The sequence below is a fragment of the Triticum urartu genome, chromosome 6A (genome assembly GCF_056163025.1).
Source record: "Triticum urartu cultivar PI428250 chromosome 6A, HENAU_Tu73, whole genome shotgun sequence".
NCBI classification, from domain to species: Eukaryota; Viridiplantae; Streptophyta; class Magnoliopsida; order Poales; family Poaceae; genus Triticum; species Triticum urartu.
The window spans coordinates 452,405,062-452,415,466 of record NC_141878.1 but is presented as its reverse complement, the minus strand read 5'-3'; positions in this window follow the sequence as shown (position 1 = coordinate 452,415,466).

The window sequence follows — 10,405 nt, the reverse complement described above, 5'->3', positions numbered from 1 at the left end:
AGTGATATTTAGTTAATTATTTTTGCAGATGATTAATAAATAAATTTCCCACGTCCAGAAATTTATTTTAGAATTTTTGGGGTTCCATATCTTGCGCTAGCTATAGATTACTACAGCCTGTTCTGTTTTTTGACAGATTCTGTTTTTCGTGTGTTGTCTGCTTATTTTGATAAATCTATGGCTAGTAAAATAGTTTATAAACCATAGAGAAGTTGGAATACAGTAGGTTTAGCACCAATATAAATAAAGAATGAGTTCATTACAGTACCTTGAAGTGGTCTTTTGTTTTCTTTCGCTAACGGAGCTCATGAGATTTTCTACTTTAAGTTTTGTGTTGTGTAGTTTTCAAGTTTTGGGTAAGGATTTGATGGATTATGGAACAAGGAGTGGCAAGAGCCTAAGCTTGGGGATGCCCATGGCACCCCCAAGATAATCTAAGGACACCAAAAAGCCAAATCTTGGGGATGCCCCGGAAGGCATCCCCTCTTTCGTCTACTTCCATCGGTAACTTTACTTGGAGCTATATTTTTATTCACCACATGATATGTGTTTTGCTTGGAGCATCTTGTATGATTTGAGTCTTTGCTTTTTAGTTTACCACAATCATCTTTGCTGTACACACCTTTGGAGAGAGACACACATGATTCGGAAATTATTAGAATACTCTTTGTGCTTCACTTATATCTTTTGAGTTATATAGTTTTGCTCTAGTACTTCACTTATATCTTTTAGAGCACGGTGGTGAATTTGTTTTATAGAAACTATTGATCTCTCATGCTTCACCTAGATTATTTTGAGTGTCTTAAATAGCATGGTAATTTTCTTAAATAATCCTAATATGCTAGGTATTCAAGATTAGTAAAAACTTTCTTATGAGTGTTTTGAATACTAAGAGAAGTTTGATGCTTGATGATTGTTTTGAGATATGGAGGTAGTGATATTAAAGTTATGCTAGTTGAGTAGTTGCGAATTTTATAAATACTTGTGTTGAAGTTTGCAAGTCCCATAGCATGCACGTATGGTAAATGTTATGTAACAAATTTGAAACATGAGGTGTTCTTTGATTGTCCTCCTTATGAGTGGCGGTCGGGGACGAGCGATGGTCTTTTCCTACCAATCTATCCCCCTAGGAGCATGCGTGTAGTGCTTGGTTTTTGATGAATTGTAGATTTTTGCAATAAGTATGTGAGTTCTTTATGACTAATGCTGATTCCATGGATTATACGCACTCTCACCTTTCCATCATTGCTAGCCTCTTCGGTACCGTGCATTGCCCTTTATCACATTGAGAGTTGGTGCAAACTTCGCCGGTGCATCCAAACCCCATGATATGATACGCTCTTTCACACATAAACCTCCTTATATCTTCCTCAAAACAGCCACCATACCTACCTATTATGGCATTTCCATAGCCATTCCGAGATATATTGCCATGCAACTTTCCACCATCCCGTTTATCATGACACGTTCATCATTGTCATATTGTTTAGCATGATCATGTAGTTGCCATAGTATTTGTGGCAAAGCCACCGTTCATAATTCTTTCATACATGTCACTCTTGGTTCATTGCATATCCCGGTACACCGCCGGAGGCATTCATATAGAGTCATACCTTGTTCTAGTATCGAGTTGTAATCATTGAGTTGTAAATAAATAGAAGTGTGATGATCATCATTTAATAGAGCATTGTCCCAATAAAAAAGAAAAAAAAAGAGAAAGGCCAAAAAAAGAAGAAGGCCCAAAAAAAGAAATGAAAAGGGACAATGCTACTGTCCTTTTTTTCCACACTTGTGCTTCAAAGTAGCACCATGATATTCATGATAGAGAGTCTCTTGTTTTGTCACTTTCATATACTAGTGGGAATTTTTCATTATAGAACTTGGCTTGTATATTCCAACAATGGGCCTCCTCAAGTGCCCTAGGTCTTCGTGAGCAAGCAAGTTTGATGCACACCCACTAGTTTCTTTTGTTGAGCTTTCATACATTTATAGCTCTAGTGCATATGTTGCATGGCAATCCCTACTCCTTGCATTAACATCAATCGATGGGCATGTCCATAGCTCATTGATTAGCCTCGTTGATGTGAGACTTTCTCCTTTTTTGTCTTCTCCACATAACCCCCATCATTATACTCTATTCCACCCATAGTGCTATATCCATGGCTCACGCTCATGTATTGCGTGAAGGTTTATAAAGTTTGAGATTACTAAAGTATGAAACAATTGCTTGGCTTGTCATCGGGGTTGTGCATGATGAGAGCATTCTTGTGTGATGAAAATGGAGCATGACTAAACAATATGATTTTGTAGGGATGAACTTTCTTTGGCCATGTTATTTTGAGAAGACATAATTGCTTAGTCAGTATGCTTGAAGTATTATTATTTCTATGTCAATATTAAACTTTTATCTTGAATCTTTCGGATCTGAATATTCATGCCACAATTAAGAAGAATTACATTGAAATTATGCCTAGTAGCATTCCACATCAAAAATTCTATTTTTATCATTTACCTACTCGAGGACGAGCAGGAATTAAGCTTGGGGATGCTTGATACTTCTCCAACGTATCTATAATTTTTGATTGCTCCATGCAATATTATCTTCTGTTTTGGACATTATTGGGCTTTATTATTCACTTTTATATTATTTTTGGGACTAACCTATTAACCAGAGGCCCAACCTAGAATTGCTGTTTTTTTGCCTATTTCAGAGTTTCGCAGAAAAAGAATATCAAACGGAGTCCAAACGGAATGAAACCTTTGGGAATGTGATTTTTGGAACGAACATGATCTAGGAGACTTAGACCCTACGTCAAGCAACCAATAGGGAAGCCATGAGGTAGGGGCGTGCCTACCCCCCCCCCCCCCAGGCGCGCCCTCCACCCTCGTGGGCCCCTGTTGCTCCACTGACGTACTCCTTCCTCCTATATATACCTACGTACCCCCCAAAGGATCAAAGACGGAGCCAAAACCCTAATTCCACCACCGTAACTTTCTGTATCCACGAGATCCCATCTTGGGGCATGTTCCGGAGCTCCGCCGGAGGGGGCATCGATCACGGAGGGCTTCTACATCAACACCATAGCCTCTCCGATGATGTGTGAGTAGTTTACCTCAGCCCTTCGGGTCCATAGTTATTAGCTAGATGGCTTCTTCTCTCTTTTTGGATCTCAATACAATGTTCTCCCCCTCTCTCGTGGAGATCTATTCGATGTAATCTTTTTTTGTGGTGTGTTTGTTGAGACCGATGAATTGTGAGCTTAAGATCAAGTTTATCTATGAACAATATTTGGATCTTCTGAATTTTTTTATGTATGATTGGTTATCTTTGCAAGTATCTTTGAATTATCAGTTTGGTTTGGCCTACTAGATTGATATTTCTTGCAATGGGAGAAGTGCTTAGCTTTGGGTTCAATCTTGCAGTGTCCTTTCCCAGTGACAGTAGGGGAAGCAAGGCACGTATTATATTGTTGCCATCGAGGATAACAAGATGGGGGTTTTATCATATTGCATGAATTTATCCCTCTACATCATGTCATCTTGCTTAAAGCGTTACTTTGTTCTTATGAACTTAATACTCTAGATGCATGCTGGATAGCAGTAGTTGTGTGGAGTAATAGTAGTAGATGCAGGCAGGAGTCGGTCTACTTGTCTCGGACGTGATGCCTATATACATGATCGTACCTAGATATTCTCACAACTATGCTCAATTTTGTCAATTGCTCAACAGTAATTTGTTCACCCACCGTAAAATACTTATGCTCTTGAGAGAAGCCACTAGTGAAACCTATGGCCCCCGGGTCTATCTTCCATCATATTAATCTTCAAACACTTAGTTATTTTCATTGCCTTTTATTTTACTTTGCATCTTTATCATAAAAATACCAAAAATATTATCTTATCATATCTATCAGATCTCACCCTCGTAAGTGACCGTATAGGGATTCACAACATCTTATCGCGTTGGTTGCGAGGATTTATTTTTCTTGTGTAGGTGCGAGGGACTAGCGTGTAGCCTCCTACTGGATTGATACCTTGGTTCTCAAAAACTGAGGGAAATACTTATGCTACTTTGCTGCATCACCCTTTCCTCTTCAAGGGAAAACCAATGTAGTGCTCAAGAGGTAGCAGGTAACAGGAGGCAGGGACACAATGTTTACCCAGGTTCGGGCCCTCTTGATGGAGGTAATACCCTATGTCCTGCTTGATTGATATTGATGAGTATGAAGATTACAAGAGTTGATCTACCACGAGATCGTAATGGCTAAAACCCAAGAAGTCTGGCCTGTATGATTGTGATTATGATTGCCTCTATGGACTAAACCCTCCAGTTTATATAGACACGGAGGGGACGAGGGTTGTAGAAAGTCGGTTACAGAGAAAGGTATCTTCATATCTGAACGCCAGGCTTGCCATCCACGCCAAGGAGAGTCCCATCCGGACACGGGAGAGAGTCTTCTATCTTGCATCTTCATGGCCCATTAGTCCGATCCATGTTACATAGGCCAGATGCCCGAGGACCCCTTAATCCAGGACTCCCTCAGTAGCCCCTCAACCAGGCTTCAATGACAATGTGTCCGGCGTGCCGATTGTCTTCGGCATTGCAAGGCGGGTTCCTCCTCTGAATACTCTAAAACAACCTTCGAATGCAGAAAACGTGTTCGGCTCTACAAAACGAGTACCACACACACACACGCAGAGAGTACAATATTTGAGTCCAATCCTCTAACAATTTTCGTAGCATGACATCACGTCACAACCCGGTCATTATTTCAAACCGTTTTTAGCCTCCCACTCCATGTTTCAAGATGCAGTTTTATTGGCACGTCTTGTCAAAGCAGAGATCGTGTCCCCTTATTGCGGGATTCTCATCAATACGGGTGTGGGTAATCCAATCGCGCCGCATGCATGACCCTTGGGGAATAGGCGAGTTTTAAGGCGAGTGGGGAGGCGCTTGATATTCACTGCCTTTATAAAGGGATAAGGATTCACCTCTTTCACCCACGCCTTCCTTCTCTCTGCCCATCCATTCTCGAGCTCCAGCGCCCAAGCTTCCATCCATTCCACCTCAAGAAAGCACTCCAGCCATGGTTTCCTTCGTCAAGGAGAAGGACATCACCAAGCTCCGGGAGGCCAGGTACTTAGCCAAGGAAATCGCCCACCGGCTTAAAGCCAAGGGACAAATCGTCCCTACCCCGGAGCCCCATGAGAGGGTCGTGTTCATCCCCCACTTCGTCCACGGGTTGGGATTTCCTCTCCACCGATTCGTCCACGGACTCATGTTCTACTATGGGCTGGATTTCCACGATCTGGCCCCCAACTCCTTCCTCAATATCTCGGCATTTATTGTCGTGTGCGAGGCCTTCCTCCGTATCCCACCCTACTTCGGACTGTGGTTAAAGATCTTCAACGTGAAGCCGAAGGTGGTGGATGGCCAACACGCAGAGTGTAGAGGCACCATGGTGAGAAAGATGCCCAACGTCATATGGCCCAAGGGTACCTTCGTGGAAACTGTCAAAGGGTGGCAACAAAAGTGGTTCTACGTCACAGAGCCTCGCGATGCCACCTGGGCCGCTGCTCCTGAATTCCAGTCCGGCACCCCGATGCGGCTCACCTCCTGGCTAGAGAAGGGCCTGGACTGGTCTTCGTCGGACGAGATGATAGCGCTTCAGACGCGCATCAGGAGCATGGTGGACAAGAACGTCAATCTTGTCAATGTGATCCAGGTGATGCTCGCTCGCCAGATCCTTCCATGCCAAAGCCGGACTTGCCATTTGTGGGAGTTCGATCCGGCCAAGCACGAAGATATCTGGAAGGTGCTCTTCAAGGCCAACGAGACATGGTCGGCGATGACCGAGGACCGCGGGCATGACCTGGCCCACCCCGCTAGTGCGGTAAGTTTTCCATATTTTAAGGTATATCCTTTACTTGCTTACTCAAGGAAGATGTCTAAGCTTCCCTATTTGTTTTTTCAGGGCTGGACAAATAAGGCGGAGCGGATTCAGTGTCCGGCTCCGCTGCCCGAAGAACCAGCTATCTCGCTTCTGATGACGTCCGAAGACGCCGAAACCCACTCCCCTCCCGCCACCGACGACGAGGAAGAGGAGGAAAGCAATTCTCCCCCTGAGTGGGGAAGGAAGAAAAGGGCGGCCTCCACGCATTTGGAGGTAGAGGCGTCCAAGAAGGGGAAGGCCTCCGCCACGGATAGCTCCGCGTGGGACATTGACAGCAGCTCCGAGTGGCTCCCAGGGATAAGCCCCTGGCCGAATCGTAAGTACTCAAAGACGCACACAAATATCCAGCTTCTTTACTTCATAATTTTAACATGTTAAATCATGCACTTGCAGTCTGGCTCGTTCCGATCTTGAGCGATCCCCATCTTCGAGAAATTCGCTGGATCCGGAGGTAATGGACCGCGGGTCCCTTCCAGTGACCTCTTCTCCCAAGGCCATGGATGACGCCGAGGTGCTGTCCCGAAGGACCTGCCCAGGCCAGGGAGAGAGGCAGGAGGCCATCAGGGTGGCGCCAGAGGGTGAACCCTCGGCCGCCGGACACATGAGGGAGCAAATCCCCATGGATACTGGCGATGGGGGTTCTATCCAATCCGGCCCCTAGCCGAATACAATTCCGGAGACCTATACGGCTCCAGAATCTGGCAAGCAGCCTCCTTCGAAAGAAGGAGGTGCACCAATTCCACCGGTTACATCTGTCCATCCAGAGGCACCAGATACTCTACTGGAAGCGCTGCAAAGCGCTTCCATTATTGAGGAACATCGTATCCTTATGGGTACGGTGATTGAGAGGATTCAGTCCGCAAAGAGCGGACTGACCGAAGCCTGCACAAGCCTTCTAACAGGCTTTGAGGTAAGCGACGCAATTGTATAAAAAGAATGTCATAGTATAGACAGTAGCCCCTGAGACTCTGTCTGGTGTTCGAAAAGAAAAGTCGGACAGAGGATCAAGTAATTTTCGTGGGATACTAAGAAAATATGTCTTATGTGAATAAGCAGGCGTCGTTGCTGGCTGCGACCTCTCATGCTGCTGAGGTCTCTGGATGAAAGCAGAGTCTAGAGCGGGCCGAGAAAGAGCTCGGCCGTGTAAAAAAGCAGCTAGAAGACAAGCAAGGTGTGCAATGACCTTTTGTAGATCCAGAAAGGATGAATGATTTGTACTGACCATAGTGCCATGATATTTGTTAGGAGCGGCGACCGAGGTGGAGACCCTCAAGAAGGCGCTGGCCGAGGCTAAGGAGAGAGCGGCAAAGGAACAAGCCGCCCGCGAAAAGCATGAGGTCAGGGTTGGTGAGGTCCAGCAGGAGCTCCAGGACACCGTGAAGAAATACGAGTCCTTGGAGCGCAACGTTGCAGATCAAGAGTCCAAACTTGCCAAGGCCCGCCAAAGCATGCACGATGCCCGGGTTGAAGCCCAGGGTGCCCTCCAGGAAATCCAGGAGGCCAGAAAAACCGCGGTGGGTAAGGCCTTTATTATGTAGAGCAAGTATGTGAAGATCCTCTTACTAACCCAGATTTGGAGTTCTCCAGGGGCGTGCGGATCTACCGTGCAGTGTTTCTAACACTACGGAGTTCTTCCGAGCCAAAGAGGGGAGCTCGACGGAGAAGCTGTTCTGATCGCAATACCTTGCGCCAGAACATCTGGTGCCCTTTAGCGATCAGCTAAAACAGCTGGTCGAACTGCATAGGGTGGCCAAACTAGCCATGACGGATTTAATAATCCGGCTATGGCCTGCCGAAGTCATACCCAGCAGCTACTTCGGGCTCGTGAAGCGGCTGGTCAATGCTTGCCCCCAGCTTGACGTCATCAAGCGGTCGGTCTGCATCGAAGGTGCGCGGATGGCCTTTGCCCGTGTCAAGATACAGTGGGCGAAGATGGACGCCATCAAGCTTGCGACCGAGGGACCGCCCGATGGCAAGGAGCACCGCACGCCGGAGCGGTATTTTGATGATGTCCTCGAGGGATCCCGCATTGTAGAGGGCCAGTGTTCAAAAGACATTATCTTTGAATGAGTACCTTCATGTTATCATGCCCTGTATGATGAAAACAAGACTGATATGTAATATAATGCTTGCTATTTATTTTGGAATTTTACCTCCGTGCGATCGTTTTATTAAATCTAAGAGTTGGCCAGTCGTTGGCTTCAGCCCCCACGTAGCTAGTACAGGGGTGTTCGGGCTGAAACCTAAACACTCTTGATCCAAAATTTTGGTACTTAAAGGAGGTGTTTAGCGCAGCAAACTAGGCAATCGGACTATGTGGCTTTATCACCCTCACTTAGCCATAGGAGTTTGACAATAGAAATGTAGATGCAGCCCCTAGTATTTTTTAGTCCAGACTAGGGTGCTGTAGACACCTGATCGGGTGAAGGCCGATCCATCGCGTAATGCGGAAAAAATCGCAAGAGATTTTAACCTCCAAAGAGCTGACCGGCTCACACCTCATCATGACAGTCAGTTTTCGGCTTTCTCTACTGAGGTGCTCATCCGGATAAACCAGGACACAATCACAATAGTTCTCCCTTTACTACCCTAGCCAATAGAGCGGAACGTAAGGTAGTAAGCACAGGAGCTGGGCAACCCAACTATCCACCAAAGACATGATTCGGAGCTGATGCATATAATGCTAAATTCGGGGGCCGAACTATACTGTAAAAGTGTTCGGACTTGTTGCCATAGTATGGGGTGCAATAAAGTCCCTGGCGAATTACGGTGTACCAAAGTGTACGGATGCAATCGATAAGAATAGTGAAATAAAATGAAGTAAAAAGCTAGTGGCACATGAGTTGGGCCGCAACCTATGTTCATTATGATTTTGATTAATACGTCCAAGCGTGTTTGTACAAATAGTGCGAGAAGAAACAGGGTTATTTAACATGCCAAGACCAAGGGGGAGCTGTGTACGGGTCCTGGAAACAGGTAGAATGATCATCAAGAAGAACATCTAGAGATTCCCCCACACGTTTGTGCTGCTTGCCGCCTTGCTATATCCGTACTTCGAAATGACCGATGATCAGGCCGTCGAGAGGGGCCTGTAGAGAAGAGACCAAAAATGGTAAAAAGGAAAGGAAAAGTATGTGTTGGAGCCGTATGATGGACCACAATCAAGTTACGCCTCCGTCTATGCCCATGGTATTTTGAGTGTGTAGTTATGTACGCACGGTACGTATGCCGCCATTTGGTCGGGACTGAGACGGAGGCCGAATTCCTAGTCGAGCTCCTGACGAGCTGGACTGTCCTGCCGCAGAGTAGTCCGGACTCGTTTGGCAGTGTCTGGGAGCGTGGCCGCCGAATTAAGGTTCTGCTTGTTAAGGTCGCTCCGTACTTCTGCTGCCAGGGCCGCGGTGTGCTCCTCAGTATGGAGGGAGCGCTCCGTGTTTCCATTGACTGTGATGACACAGCATGGTCCGAGCATCTTGAGCTTGAGATAAGCATAATGTGGCACCGCATTGAATCGCGCAAATGCAGTTCGTCCGAGCAGTGCGTGATAGCCACTACGGAAGGGGACGATATCGAAGATCAAGTCCTCGCATCGGAAGTTGTCCGGAGATCCAAAGATGACTTCCGATGTAATTGAGCCTGTGCAGCGGGCCTCTACACCTGGTATTACTCCTTTAAAGGTAGTTTTTGTGGGCTTGATTCTACACGGATCGATGCCCATTTTTCGGATTGTATCCTGATAGAGTAGGTTGAGGCTGCTGCCACCGTCCATGAGGACGCGCGTAAGGTGGAATCCATTAATTATTGGGTCGAGGACCAGTGCGGATGAACCATCATGACGGATACTGGTCGGATGGTCCCTGCGGTAGAAAGTGATCGGGCAGGATGACCATGGGTTGAATTTTGGGGCGACTGGCTCTATCGCATAGACGTCCCTGAGTGCACGTTTGCGCTCCCTCTTGGGGATATGGGTAACGTATATCATGTTCACCATTTTAACCTGGGGGGGACTTCTTCTGTCCCCCCGTGTTCAGCGGACGGGGCTCCTCGTTGTCATTCTCGCTTTGCGACCCCTTCTCCTTGTCTTCGACGTTTAACTTGCCGGCCTGTTTGAAGACCCAATAGCTCCGGTGGGTATGATTGGCTGGTTTATCAGGGGTGCCGTGGATCTGACATGGATGATCGAGTATGCGGTCCAAGATGGAAGAGCCCTAGTTATTCCTTTGATATGGCTTCGTCCGCTGACCGGACTTGGAGCCACTGGATCCGGCGTTAACCGCCGTGTCATCACTATTGTCACCATTGTTTCGACGCTTATGATTGTTGCGTCGGGTCTTGCCGTTTCTATTCCTGGTTTCAGAGGTGCCAGGTTCGCTTGCCTTATTATTGCTATGGGCTAGCCAACTATCTTCGCCCGCACAGAAGCGGGTCATAAGTGCCGTTAGGGCCGCCAT